A 16,527-nucleotide genomic window follows, 5' to 3' on the forward strand; every position below is an offset into this window, starting at 1 on the left:
TGTAATTTTGATGGGGTCATTGGTATACCTATTATTTAAAAAAAATTGTTTAATTTAATTTAATTTATTAAGGAGAATGAGAAAAAAATAAAGAAGTTTGTATACCTATTTTTCTTAAAAAATATAATATTAAAATTTTGAATCTCCATTCTTTAATTTTTAGATCCTTCACTGGATTTTATTTGACTATAAAAATTAAAGACGACGATAAAACAACGATATAATTATTGAAAATAAGAATTAAACCTAGTCCCAATCTATGAACAAACTTTCTCATACTTTTCATTTTTTTATTATTTTCAAAAATAATAAACATAAATGATTAATTAATTAATTAATTTTTTTATTTAACAATGTGTAAAAAAAATTAGCTGGCTCTATTCTCATATGTAATGGGGTAAGGGAGGATAGTAGGCTGTGCCCCAACGCAGGTTGAAAGCAGCTTCCGTGGGAGATCTCCGGCAGTCAGAATTATGAATTGCCCACCATGGGACTCGTTCCCACGACCACAAGGTTAAGAGCCTTACGCTCTTACCAACTGAACTGGACGGGCAATTCTTATTTAACAATGTGTGTGTGAATAAAAACATTCGCGGGTTCTCCTATTGACCTACGTAGCACAATAGTGTTTTTCGTTTTGATGCATGGTCCCTTTATGTTCATGAATTAGCTTAGTTTTGGTTACCTGCCGAACTATATAATAAATGCTCTCAGAACTTAATAAATATATCAAAATATCAGTCAAGGGAACCCCAACGTCTTACACTATTTACTTCCCTCCTCATATGGTAAGTCCTCATCAACAACAATATATATATATATATATATATCCAAAATGATGACATACTTCATAATTCATGGGGAAAAAAAAGCAGAGTCATCACGTTGTCATGAAAATGTCACACAATGTGAAGCTACATGATGATTAAAATCTGTCAAAATATGCAGTACTGCAATATTATATTGAAAGCAACTGAACATCTGCTTGTTGTTTTCTTTTATTTCATAATGGATTGTACTTGAACACGAGAAAACAAGAGAAAAAGAAAATGCAGGTCATCCAATTCATGAATGATGAGATCGAATCTGTCTGTGGACTGAAACTGGTTGAGGGGAAATGAATGTGGAAAATGACTTTGTCTTGAAGGTGGGACAAGAGTATGATAACATGCAGATGGGAAATGATCAGATCAGACATCATCATGCATGCATGGGAAGATAAAAATAACCATAAATGATCTAAATAATTGGTTGGAAAATGTGTCATTCATGTTGCAAGTCAAAAAATAAATAAATAAATTGTCATTTCAGGCCCATATTTTCCTTTGAAATTTCCCAAACCCTTTATTTATTTTTGTTTGGTTGTCGTTTGTAGGAGAGCAAAACTCGACTCGATCCAATTTGACTCGAAAAAATTTCAAGTTCAAATCGAGTTGTAAAATGCAACTCGAATAACTCGAACTTTTTAGTAATTAGTGGATTTATTTTCAAGTTTAAGTCGAGTCATTGGACTTTGTATGATATATGTATATCACATATGAAAAAAATATGAAGAAATATATTTGTATTCTATATATAGTTATAGAAAGTTACTTAAATTAGAATCAAATAATATTATAACATTATCAATTTTTACAATTAAATTTAAACAGAAGCTCAAAAAATCGACTCGAGAAAATTTCAATTCAACTTCGAGTTGTAAAATAGGACTTGTCAACTCAAATAACTCAAAATTTTTTGACTCGATCGAACACTCACCCAGGGATGGGCTGGGGGGCGGGTGGGGGCAGTCGCCCCCTGAAAATTCAAAATTACCATATATTTTAAATTTTTCTATGTATTTTCTATTGAAAACTTATTTCACCCCCTAGAATTTTAGTTCGTCCCCAACATAAAATCTTACGTATGTCCCTCCGCTCACCCCTAGACGTTTGCATTATTCATGCAAAGTTGACAGTCACGTTTGCCCTACCAAAGAAAGGTCACCATTTAGTTCAGTAAAGAATATATATGGGACACGAACCGAGCGATTTTAATAGTAAATGAATTGTTATTATTCTTTCAAGAACAATGTTCGAGTATCAGAAATATTAGAGTGTGAGCGTTCAATATCAAATGATTTTAAAATGTTCATTTAACACTATTTAGTTAAAAAGAAGGAAAAGATTAATATCATATCTTTGAGGAGTGAAGAATATTAATTTCATATCAGAAAAACGAGAGAGAGGAGGTTATAGAGTTTAAAATCGATGATGTTACATTCCTTATTGAATATACTTTTGGGAAGAAAGTAATGGTTCCGTGACATATGGTATTAGAATGTCACCTCTCCTAGTGAGGTGAAACATATGAATCCTACGTCAAAAAATATAATATACATATTTATTTTTCGAGTAAGCTAAGATGATTACAATGTAGTATCTGTTCTAAATATTTTCAATCATTTGACAGTGAACGCTCAATCACTCTGCTACAGTCGTTGGTGCTTGAACACGTAACCTCTAGGAACAACAATGATTTCTTTAATCACCGAGATAAATTAATTCGTGCAAATATAAAATATATATTAAAATAAAAATAAATTATTTAATTTATATCATAGGATCGATAAATTTATTAATAGTTCTCATTTGATTTACTAAGAAACAATTTTGACACGTTAAATTAGCTTTCTTTTAATCTAATCTCCGTTATCATTTAATTTTCCATCCATGAAAGGGAAATATAAGCAATGGACCTCTTATAATTTATTAAAGAATTATTACAATGGACCTCTCTGTCTGTACGGCCTGCCTTGCAAGGCACATCTTACATTTTTTTTTTAAAAAGAAAATAATACAAACCTATTTGGAATTGAATATTTAATAATGTATTTAAATTAAAATATATTATTTATATGATGAAAAAAATATCTATTCCCCTCACCAAGATGTCCGAATCATGTAATACAAAATCAGTTCAATCTCTGAAAATTTGTAAAACCCTAAAATTTCCCCTATCTTTTGTATGTTTATTTTTGTGTCCTTATTTAAAGCTGATTTGTCTAATCTTGATTTAAGTTAATCTTTATTTTAAGACGCTAAAACAATAGTGTAAAACACTTAATATATAGAGTATTCACATATTATCTTCTGATATAAGAAATTATGATAATTCATATGATTAAGGATAAGACACACAAATGGTGTCCCGACTATAGAGTATTGCTTTATTAAATCCATCGATTATTAAAAATTACAAAATGATCCTCTGATTATAGAGTGTTGCTTTGTTGAGTCCTTCAACTCTCAAAAGTTACAAAATGGTCACCCGACTATTCATTAAGTTCTAAGCTCGGCCTTTTCCGTTAAAAAATTGGCGGTTGTCTTAGCTAGACGCTAACATGATGACTGGGATATGATAGTCATTCAGATTATGGGATCAGATTTCATCACATCACATTCAACAAGTTAACGTTCAGCTCAGAACACCGTCAAATTTTTAATGGAAAAAGACGAGTTTTGGAACATAATGAATGATCGGGTGATCATTTTGCAACTTTTGACAGTCGAGGGACTCAACAAAGCAGCACTACAATCTGGGGATCATTTTGTAACTTTTAATAGTCGAGGGACTTAATAAAACCCTATAGTCGGGGACCATTCATGTACTTTACCCTATAATCAATTGAATTGTATGGGAAACGTTAATGACAACTTTTATTTTCAAGTAACCAATAATTAGGTCAGATTGATTAGCATATTGGCAAAATTAAATATTTTTCCCCAAATTTATATAATATAACTCTTCAACAAGTCAATACATCTAATTTTCTTTGGAACTTCCATCCGAAACATAAAAAATATCATCCATCAAATTCGGCCAAACCTATTCTTAACCTTGAGGTCGTGGGATCGAGTCCCATGGAGGGCATTTCATAATTTGGAGGTCTCCTACGGAAGCTGCTCTCAACCTAGTGTTGGGGGCAGCCTACTATCTTACCTCCCCCTTACCCCATTACATATGGGAACAAGGGACAACCATATGTAGGTCGATGTGATAACTTTGATGGTGATATTGGATGAAAACAAGAAGCATTTATAATTTAAAGAACTCTATTTTAATGTGTTATCTTTGAAATCTTCAAACTTTATAGCATTTAAAACATAATCGGTAAACTTTAATTAAGACGAGTTTTATTATTGAAGATAATGCGTGTGTAAACTATAATTTAAATTAATAATTAATATATATATATAAGTAGAATCTAAATATATCGCTCTACATTTGATTATATAAAAATATAAAAATTTGATTTTCTTAATATTTAAAATGATTTGTTAAATTAAAGGGTAAACTGTGTATTTAGTACATAAACTATCAGTTTTGACATGTTTTAATATATAAACTTTCATTTTTTTAAATCATGTTTGACGTTTAGTTTTCATTTCATTTTTAGTACCCATTAAAAACTTAATATGTTTAGTACATAAATTATCAGTTTTGGTTCGTTTTAGTACCCAACTTTCAATTTTTTTCAAAACTTAACGTAAAATTTGGAACGGGGTACTAAAACGAAAAAAAACTAAAGTTTTTAACAACAGATAATAAAATGAAAAAAAACTAAACTCTACGTATAACTTTGAAAAATATAAAAGTTTAGATATTAAAACAGATAAAAACTGATAATTTAGCTGCTAAATAGGTAATTTACCCTAAATTAAAAACCGAATTAACTAAAACAAAGGAATTTCGACACATGGCAGAAGTAAATGCCGAAAGAAATGAAGAACAAATTATGCCAATTGCTTCCATCAGAGTCTGCCGTGGGACCCGAATGAATTCAATTTAATTTATATTTTAAATAAAAACAAAATCAATAGAAAAAGCCAAAGGATCAGCACTCCTTTCCCCGGGTACAACATTACGCGTCCCACCTTTCTCTCTCACTCAGCACCTCTCGGTCTAATGTTGCCTCCAATCCCCATACTATTTTGACATTTAAAATTTGGTCACTATAATTAAGTTTCATGAATTTAGCATTATAGCCAATGAGGCATAAAAAATTTAGCTAATCCTATTCCCATATGTAATGGGGTAAGGGGGAGGTAGGATAGTAGGTTGCCTCAAACGTTAGGTTGAGAACAACTTCCGTGGGAGACCTCCGGCAGTCAGAATTGTGAATTGCCCACCGTGAGACTCGATTCCACGACCACAAGGTTAAGAGCATTGCGCTCTACCAATGAGGCATATATAAATATCATATATATGAGTTAAGAGTTTAGATATATTTCTATTATATTCATATTAATCGAGTTCTGTAAAAATAACTTTGTCTGTGGACTGAAACTGGTTGAGGGGAAATGAATGTGGAAAATGACTTTGTCTTGAAGGTGGGACAAGAGTATGATAACATGCACATGGGAAATGATCAGATCAGACATCATCAGGCATGCATGGGAAGATAAAAATAACCATAAATGATCTAAATAATTGGTTGGAAAATGTGTCATTCATGTTGCAAGTCAAAAAATAAATAAATAAATTGTCATTTCAGGCCCATATTTTCCTTTGAAATTTCCCAAACCCTTTATTTATTTTTGTTTGGTTGTCGTTTGTAGGAGAGCAAAACTCGACTCGATCCAATTTGACTCGAAAAAATTTTAAGTTCAAATCGAGTTGTAAAATGCAACTCGAATAATTCGAACTTTTTAGTAATTAGTGGATTTATTTTCAAGTTTAAGTCGAGTCATTGGACTTTATATAATATATGTATATCACATATGAAAAAAAATGAAGAAATATATTTGTATTTTATATACAGTTATAGAAAGTCACTTAAATTAGAATCAAATAATATTATAACATTATCAATTTTTACAATTAAATTTAAACAGAAGCTCGAAAAATCGACTCGAGAAAATTTCAATTCAACTTCGAGTTGTAAAATAGGACTTGTCAACTCAAATAACTCAAAAATTTTTGACTCGATCGAACACTCACCCAGGGATGGGCTGGGGGGCGGGTGGGGGCAGTCGCCCCTTGAAAATTCAAAATTACCATATATTTTAAACTTTTTTATGTATTTTCTATTGAAAACTTGTTTCACCCCTAAAATTTTAGTTCATCCCCCAACATAAAATCATGTGTATGTCCCTGCGCTCACCCCTAGACGTTTGCATTATTCATGCAAAGTTGACAGTCACGTTTGCCCTACCAAAGAAAGGTCACCATTTAGTTCAGTAAAGAATATATATGGGACACGAACCGAGCGATTTTAGTGGTAAATGAATTGTTATTATTCTTTGAAAAACTATGTTCGAGTACCAGAAATATTAGGGTATGAGCGTTCAATATCAAATGATTTTAAAATGTTCATTTAACACTATTTAGTTAAAAAGAAGGAAAAGATTAATATCATATCTTTGAGGAGTGAAGAATATTAATTTCATATCAGAAAAAAGAGAGAGGAGGTTATAGAGTTTAAAATCGATGATGTTACATTCCTTATTGAATATACTTTTGTGAAGAAAGTAATGGTTCCGTGACATATGGTATTAGAATGTCACCTCTCCTAGTGAGGTGAAACATATGAATCCTACGTCAAAAAATATAATATAGATATTTATTTTTTGAGTAAGCTAAGATGATTACAAGTAGAGCTGGGTATATGGGCTAAGGCCCGCGGGCTACCCGTTTAACCCGCGATCCGTGCGGGCTTCAGGTCTCAAAAATTGAAGATCGTTTAAATTGCGGGCTTTTTAGCCCGGATCGTTAAACCCGCGGGTTTAATGGGTATAACCGCGGGCTACCCGTTAAACCCGCTAAAGCCCGTTTAATTTAAAATTTATAAAATTTTAGAGAAAATAAACTTAAAGAATTTTATAGGAAAATAAAATAAATTACCTATAAATATGATGTTACTTATAACTATTGTAGTTCTTAAATTTTATTAGGGTGTTTGTCATAATTTTACCGTTGCTTGATATTTTTTTCATTTAAATATACATCATTATCATTTTGGTATTTAAAGATTTTTTTATTTAATTTTGGCCTTTATTTTTTTCATGAAGTATGTTATCCATTTTGTTCTTTAATTATAAAAAGTCACGTGATATTCTAATAATATATCACATGACACGTAATATTTGGATTAAAAATAAGAAAGAAAAGTAAAAGAAAAAATTGAAAACATACTTTTCAACTTTTAAAGATTTTTACAAAATAAATATATTTTAACAAATTAATGACTTATATTTTATCAATTTTAGTATAATTGTATCTTTCAAATTTACTCTTATACTGTAAGTATTTTATTTTATATTTTCATATTATGTTTTAGTATTTCTCTAAAGTATCCATAAAATACAATTATTAGGAACACTTGACAACTTTCTTGTTAGATTTGTATAATGTTTGACTTTGTTGAATTTTTATGTTTGAATTTCTGCTTTCAGACACTTCTGTGTCTTCATATTATAGCATTGAATAATCGTGTTTTATAAAAGTATAATGTGGTTATTGTTTTATTTGTTTTTCAATTTGGTGATATAAGTGAATATTATTTTTTTAATTTGAGTTTAAGTAATTATATCATTATATATATATATTAATGATTAAAAAATTAAAAAAATTTATTTTATAATCATTTCCGGCTATTTAAAATAAAATTTAAATATTATTTATTATTTTGACGGTGTTACCTTCCTTTTCAAGTTGCTCGATCATTTTTAAAGGTGTAGTAAGTTAAAACATTATTTTTTTATTGCATTTAAAGCATTTAAAATTATTTTTATTAAACGGGCCGCGGGTAAGCCTGTTTAGCCCGCGGGTTAAATGGACGGACCGCAGGCCTTAAAATTTAAAACCGTTTATGAATGCGGGCTTTTTAGCCCGTTCCGTTTAAGCCCTCACCGTCAAAGCCCGTGGGCTAAACGGGCGGGTAGCCCGTATACCCACCTCTAATTACAAGGTAGTATCTGTTCTAAATATTTTCAATCGTATGACAGTGAACGCTCAATCACTCTGCTACAGTCGTTGGTGCTTGAACACGTAACATCTAGGAACAACAATGATTCCTTTAACCACCGAGGTAAATTAATTCGTGCAAATATAAAATAGATATTAAAATAAAAATAAATTATTTAATTTATATCATAAGATCGATAAATTTATTAATGAAATAAAATAAATTTATAATACATAATGTAATTAAGAGTGCTCATTTGATTTAGTAAGAAACAATTTTCACACTTTAAATTAGCTTTCTTTTAATCTAATCTCCTTTATCATTTAATTTTCCATCCATGGAAGGGAAATATAAGCGATGGACCTCTTATAATTTATTAAAGAATTAATATAATGGACATCTATGTCTATACGGCCTGCCTTGCAAGGCACATCTTACATTTTTTAAAAGAAAATAATACAAACCCATGTGGGTATATGTTAATTGAATATTTAATAATTTATTTAAATTAAAATATATTATTTAAATGATGAAAAAAATATCGATTTCCCCTCACCAAGATGTCCGAATCATGTAATACAAAATCAGTACAATCTCTGAAAATTAGTTGGCAACTTAGTTTAGTAAAACCCTAAAATTTTCCCCTATCTTTTGTATGTTTATTTTTGTCATTTTGTCTCCTTGATTAAAGCTGATTTGTCTAATCTTGCTTTAAGTTAATCTTTATTTTAAGACGCTAAAACAATAATGTAAAACACTTAATATATATTATCTTTTAGTTTAAGAAATTATGATAATTCATATAATTAAGGATAAGATACACAAATGGTCTCTCGACTATAGAGTATTATTTTATTAAATTTCTCGATTATTAAAAATTATAAATGATCATTTGATTATAGAATGTTGCTTTGTTGAGTCCTTCAACTCTCAAAAGTTACAAAATGATCACCCGACTATTCATTATGTTCTAAGCTCGGCCTTTTCCGTTAAAAAATTGGCGGTTGTCTTAGCTAGACGCTAACATGATGACTGGGATGTGATAGTCGTTTCAGATTATGGGATCAGATTTCATCACATCACATTCAACAAGTTAACGCTCAGCTCAGAATACCGTCAAATTTTTAATGGAAAAAGACAAGTTTGGAACATTATGAATGATCGGGTGATCATTTTGCAACTTTTGACAGTCGAGGGACTCAACAAAGCAACACTACAATCTTGGGATCATTTTGTAACTTTTAATAGTCGAGGGACTTAATAAAACCCTATAGTCGGGGACCATTCATGTACTTTACCCTATAATCAATTGAATTGTATGGGAAACGTTAATGACAACTTTTATTTTCAAGTAACCAATTAGGTAAGATTGATTAGCATATTGGCAAAATTAAATATTTTCCCCAAATTTATATAATATAACTCTTCAGCAAGTCAATGCATCTAATTTTCTTTGGAACTTCCATCCGAAACATAAAAAATACCATCCATCAAATTCGGCCAAACCTATTCTTAACATATGCCTACATGCGACTTGAAGATACTATTTTTTTTATCCATTTTATTATTATTATTATTATTATTATTAGTATTATTATTATTAGCATTATTATTATTATTATTATTATTATTATTATTAGTATTTATTATTATTATTATATATTATTATTATTATTATTATTTAATAAATTTACAACTGGACCGGCCCAGTTACAAGCCAACTAGAACCGGTCCAGCCAACCAGAAACCCTAAACAATTAGTAAGGTTTCAGCTAGGGTTTCTAAACCCTAGCCACACCCAGCCGCCTCTGATGCTTCCAGATCCCAGCCGCCGCCTCACTGCCAAGTGGTCCAATGGCCCACTGCCGACGCCTCCGCCGCTGTCACGTCCCGAATGAAGGCTCCAGAAGATCAACGCCGACCGTCCACGCCAAGGCTACGGGGTGAGTCACCACTGGTAGTCCGGTGACTCACCAAAGCCCTCTCTTCGGACCGGTCCGATGACCGCACCGGTGGTGGCTATAAAAGCCACCACCCACCTGCAAAAAAAAAAAAAAAAAGGAGAGACAGAACGAGACACAGAAAAAAAAAAAAAAAGAGACAGAGAGACCGCAGGAGAGACAGAAACCAAAAAAAAAAAAAAAAAAAAAAAAAAAGAGAAAGGAAAAATAAGCTATACCAACGATCCCAGTCTACAACCACAGCAGTAAACCAAAGGAAAAGAAAGAAGAAGACTTACCCTTGAAGCCTTTGTAGCCCTCGGAAGCCAAACGTTGCCAAACCGCCGTTTAAGAAGGTAGAACCCTTCGGTTTTGTTTAGATTTACTCCGATTAGGAGTCTTTTAGAGAAAACAAAGACCGGAATCGGTCTTAGGGCATTTAGATCTACAATTTGGGGGTGTTTTTGGTGAATTCCGACCACCGTTACGGTGGCCGGCGGCGGTGGCCGGCGGCGGTGGCCGGTGGCCTATGGCTGCCGGTTTCCCTCCGGTGAGGGAAACCTAGAGAGAAGGCAGAGAGTTTGAAACTCTCTCGGTTTAGAGAGAGAGAAGGAAATGAGGAATGAAATGGTTGGCCCTTCGGGCCAGCCGATATTGGACATTTATAGTCCTTCCCGAACGACGTCGTTTCGGGAAGGACTATGCGCGTAATTACAAAATAGTTAAATCCCTTCCGCAGTCCTTAGTACTTGTAAACTTTACATTTTAGTCACTAAATTGAATTTTTAATTTTTTAGTTCAGTCTTCGAATTTTAAATTTATTCATTTTAGTCCTTTTTATTAAAATAATATATTTAGGATAAATAACAGATTTAATCCTTTAATTTTAATAAATAAAGTTTTCATCCCTAGTTCATATTTTTAATTAATTTTATTTTAAAATTTGATTTTTAAATAAATTCATTTTAGTCACTAAGTTATTAAAATTAGAAATAAAATATTTAATCCCTATAATTTCAATTAATTAGGAATTAGATTTATTTTATTCATAATTTAATTATTTATATGTTTTCATTTATTGTTTAAAATATATTATTTTAGTGATATTTTATTTTATTATACTGTTAAATATTTTTTATTTTTATATCGAAGAAAAGGACAGTCTTAATACAACTGGATGTCCTATTCTGATATTTTATAATTAAAAATTAAATAATATTATTTAAAAACTAATATTTATCAATATCAAAGAAAAGAGCTGTCTTAAGGCACCTAGAAGTTCTTTTCGGATATTTTTAAATAAATAAATATTTTTTTTACAATTTTAAAATTATAAGATTATAAATTAAATATATTTTTGAATTTTTAAATTTTTAATAATAGAGACAATTTATAATTAAAAAGTACCAATTTTGGGCGTTGTAGGGGTGCTAATCCTTCCCTAAACGTAACCGACCACGAATCCCTTTTTATTATTAAAAAGAACGAATTTTTGGTTATAAAACGCAGATCAGTTCATCTTTTAAATATGGTTTTCTTAAAAACTATTTTAAAAGAAAATTTTTAGGTATTCGACCTACCTGATTCAAAAGGTCGATGGCGACTCACCAATTATTTTCAAAATTATTTATTAACATCAATTTCCCTTCCAAATTATAATATTTCATGCCCGGACGAAAACCGGTTACGACAGCTTGGCGACTCTGCTGGGGACTGGTCAAACTTTTAAAAATTAATTATAAATTGTCTCTATTAGCTAAAAATTAAAAATTTATATATTTAATTTTTAATTCTTTCTTTTCAAATTTTTTATTATTTATTTTTTATAATATTTATATGTTTTATTTGCAAGTACTTTATTTCAGTATTTATTTTCTGTCAAAGGTTTGAACATTTCTCCTCACACACAACACTTGCATTGCATAACATAAAGCTCTATAATGAGTTGTCCCTTTTAAGTGGAAGTGAAAGCGACGTCTTCGTGAGAATTTATTCTCCGTGTCAGACCTAGCAAGTAACTTTCGGGGTTCATATCTCTATGTCTTCGTGAGAATTTATTCTCCGTGTCAGGCATAGAGAAATGTATCCCCTCGAATTGAACTCAATCCACTTTAGTCTGTAATGGACTAGGATTGAGGGTTAGCAACCCAAGGGGCACTAACAAGGACAATTCGGGTACCTTTACTCCTAGATCTGAAACCCTGCATATAAAAAAACTTTAGAAACTCTTCCAATCCGAAGTCATGCCGAAATTTTGTCCAAAATAGGTGTACACACAGGAGAAATGAATTCTGTCCTTCCTGTTAATCTATTTATTGTTTAAATTACATGTTTATTTAAATTATTTAAATTTAGAAAAGCATGTTTAAATTAAATAAATGTTATTATTGAATTTTTTGTAAACTAATTTATTTTCTTTTTTGTGTTCTTATTTTTCTGTTTGCATAGCATCATACAGGATAAAAGACATTGATCCTTGTGTTAATAGTCTCATTGGAAAACCTTCATCCATGGATAAAAGGGTTCAAATCAAGTAATTCTAAACTCAGAAGTAAGACAGTGGGCTGAAGATTTACAAAGACAAGAAGGAGACAGTCTGCAGGATGATTATGTATCTGACTTGGTCAGTTATGCTTCAGTTTCACTAAAAAGAAATGATCTGCAAGATTTGCGAGGTATTTGGGAAAGTTGGGATTCAAACAAAAATTGCAGTTTTATCAGACTTATGGAGACATCCCATATTTGCTCTATGTTGAAGTTGATGATGAATTACTCAGAGCCCTAGTTCAATTCTGGAATCCAGGGTACAATTGCTTCACTTTCAATAAGGAGGACTTGGTCCCTACTATTGAAGAATATACAACTTTGTTACATCTTGAAGGTGCTTTGGAGAGTCGAATATATTCAAAGTCAATTAAAACTCAGCCCTTTCGAGTTAAATTAGCAAGATTGCTGGGGTACGAGAGAATGGTAGCATCCCGTACAAAACAAAAAGGCGAAAGCGAAGGCATTGCTTGGACCAACATCAGGGAGCTTATTCAGAGTCATCCAGACGCTAAAGTACGATTCGATCTATTTGCTCTGGGTATATATGGTATGGTCATCTTCCCAAAAGTATTGGGATATATTGAAGCTGCAGTAATAGACTTGTTTGAACAACTACCAAAGAAGATTAATCCTGTTTCTGCCATCCTAGCAGAAACCTTCAGATCATTAAATGCTTGCAGAAGGTTAGGAGGTGGACGATTCTCAGGGTGTACTCAGTTGTTATATGTTTGGATCCGTAGTCATTTCTGGAGAACGGAAAAGGTTTCATACCGACGCTTCAATACGGATTATTCACCATTAAAGGAATTTCTGGAGCAAGAATGGCCGAAAGAAATTAAGAAAGATATGTGGATTAATGCCTTTCGAAATCTGCAAAGCAATGATGTTGTTTGGCGCGCCCGTGGCAAATACAAAGGGAGTTCTGTTACAGATGTGGTGATTACAACTGGATAATGCTGCTCGGATTATGGGGAGGAATTGGATATGCTCCACTTCTGGTTATAAGACAATATGAAGGTCGTCAATTTGTACCTGTCACTGTTGGATTACAGTCATCTGAGTTCGCATTCCACAGCAAAAATTATAAAAGAAGCATCATGGAAGCCGTTACAGCTTGGAAAACAACTTTTTGTATTCGAGCTAAAGCAGCAAAGGAAATGCTAACTCCTGATTATGAAGAATGGAGATCCGTCAGAAAAAACGAAAATATTCCTCTACCAGATCAAAATGAGGATATTTCTATGAAAGATCGCATTAAGGTGGTTCCATCTGAGATTGAAATCTTGAGAGCTGAGTTTGAAGCAGAAAGAGATGGCTGGTCGAAAGAGTTAGAGCAATGAGACAAGATAAAGCTATGTTGGGGGTTGACATTGACTTTCATTCTTCACAATGTGCAATGTTGAGAAAAGATAAAGAAAAAGGTGAAGATGAGTACAGAGCCTTACAGAAAGATTACCAGGAGTTATATAAATCTCGAAAAGCATCAGGACCCGGCCAATCGACGGTACAGATGACCAGAGAATTGAACATTGAGAAAAGACGAGTTGAAGATCTGAAAGGAAAGAAGCCGTCTACTTAAAAGCCTGGAAAAGGAAAGCAAAAAATGGAAGATTTCGAGGTCGACAGAAGAGAGCGAATTATAAAACACAAGGCTGAACACCGCGAGATCATGAATGAATGCAAGAGAAAGAGATCGAGCCAAAGATTTAGAAGAGGTGAAGAATGACATCTCTGTTAAATTTGAAGGCGAGAAAAATAGCATGTTCAAGGGATTTGAATCTGAAATGAACCAGTTGATTGCTGAACTTGAAGTCAGAGGCCAAAAGATGGAAGAATCCAATGTTGAAAAAGAAAAATGGGAGCTAGAAAGAAAAAATTTCAACACCAGACTTGAGGTAGAGCAGGAGGTGGCTAGCAATTGGATGCAAAGATGCAGAAATAAAGATATTCAAATCCAGAAGCTTAATCAAAGAACGCAAGAAGCACGAACAAAACTTGAAGAGGATCTGGATCAGTCTAGAAATAAAACTCAGAGTTTAATGCTTACATTTTACAACTTGAAGAATCATTATTTCAAGAAAAGGTTCGTCTAGGGCCTAATGATCTCAAGGAAAGTAATGAGGAAAATGCTTCACTGCGAAGACGCATTAGAGATCTTGAAAAAATTTTGCACAGTTGCCAAGTCAGAATCACTGAGTTAGAGCAAACTCTTGAAGGAACAACTGAACAATGGCAAAAGTCAACAGAGTTCTATGTCGAAAGAAGTGAAGAAAGAAGCAATATGGTGTTCGAGGCCATGGTACAAATGAGCGAGGTTGCCAGATATGTTGGGGAACTAGCTGTTGAAGCCGAAATAATTGAGCATCAAGTTGATCCAGTTTCTAAGTTTGGAAAGAAGGTGTCATGGTTAATGAAAGAAATTATAAAGCTTAATAGGAAAGCTATGCCTTATCTGTAGTTATGAAATATTATAAAGAAACTTTTGTATGCCGATGGAAGTTGTTCTATGACAGTTAACTTTTTGGGATCAATGTTTTTTTCATACATGCATTTTGCATACATTCATCATTCATTTCATAATTTTCGCTATGAATTATCATTTTATTTATTAAGTTAAAATTCATTAATTAAAATTTGAAAAAAAATAATATTAAAAGATTTTTCAATCGCAGTTACTCTGGCCAAAAGAGAAATACTACATCACTACGGTACTAGGCAAGCTACTAAGAGAATTATGGAGGATAAAATACAGCGTATTGAGGAACAGCATCATAAAGAACAAGAAGAAATGAGAATGAAGCTGGAAAAAATTGAAGCCAGTATTGCAAATTCACAGGACAGTATGATGAAGAAGATAGAGGACATGTTCAAAAGGCAGGCTATCAGTGGAAAAATGCATGAAAATCCTGTATCTTTTGACAGAATTGTGGGACATATAGCCGCCGACAATTACATAACCTTCACAGATGATGAAATACCAGAAGGCGGAATGGGGTCAGTAAAAGCTTTAAACATCACGACACATTGTCATGGTCATGTGTTGCCAGGAGTATTGATTGACAATGGGTCTGCCCTCAATTTGATGCCTCTAGTTACACTTCAAAGAATGCCTCTGGATCAATCACACATGAAGAGTTATCAGAATGTGGTACGAGCCTTTGATGGTACCCAAAAAGAAGTGCTTGGGAAAATGGAAATACCTTTTTTAATTGGCCCAGTAGTGTACAATATTGACTTTGTGGTGATGGATATCCACCCCACATATAATTGTCTATTAGGGAGGCCATGGATTCATTCAGCAGGAGCCGTTCCTTCTTCATTACATCAGAAATTGAAATTTGTTGTTGATGGACAACTAATATGCGTCAATGCTGAAGAAGAAATCATTGCGTCAGTAACAAGCGATGTTCCATATATCGACACCAATGATGAGGCTCTTGAATGCTCTTTTCGAGCTCTTGAATTTGTTAATACAACCTTTGTTGCAGAAGGAAGGAAAATTCCATATCCCAGATTGTCTGATTGCACCAAGATGACAGTACAACAAACTTTAGGCATCGGAGCTAAAGCTGGGAGAGGTCTAGGAAAGAATCTTCAAGGGATTTCAGTTCCTGTCAGTATAAAGATGAAAAAAGACCGTTTTGGGCTAGGGTTTAAGCCCAACCTTCAGCAAAGGAACAAAGAGATGAAAAGAAGATGTGAAGACAGAAAGGCGAAATTGAAAGGAGGAGAAATCCTGTGGAAACACATGTCTTTCCCACAGTTGAGGACAACATTCAGATCAGGGGGAACAATTAATGTGGAACAGCAGCTTGTTGAAGCCTTTAAAGAAGAAAAGTTGACGAACGATCAAAACATAGTTGAAGAAGCTATGAATGGATTATTTATCAACATGATCACGAAGGACAACAAAAATGGCAAATACTTGGATATGATTCGACCATGTCTTCCTGGAGAAACACTCACCAATTGGACCACTGAAGATCTTCCTATAGTTTTTAATATTAATGCAGAGTAATATTCAGAACTAATTTTTATGTTTAGCTCAAAAATATGAAAACTTTTTGTTATCTTGTAAAAGAAATTATGTTA

The sequence above is a fragment of the Hibiscus syriacus genome, unplaced genomic scaffold (genome assembly GCF_006381635.1).
Source record: "Hibiscus syriacus cultivar Baekdansim isolate YM2019G1 unplaced genomic scaffold, ASM638163v2 tig00110220_pilon, whole genome shotgun sequence".
NCBI lineage: Eukaryota > Viridiplantae > Streptophyta > Magnoliopsida > Malvales > Malvaceae > Hibiscus > Hibiscus syriacus.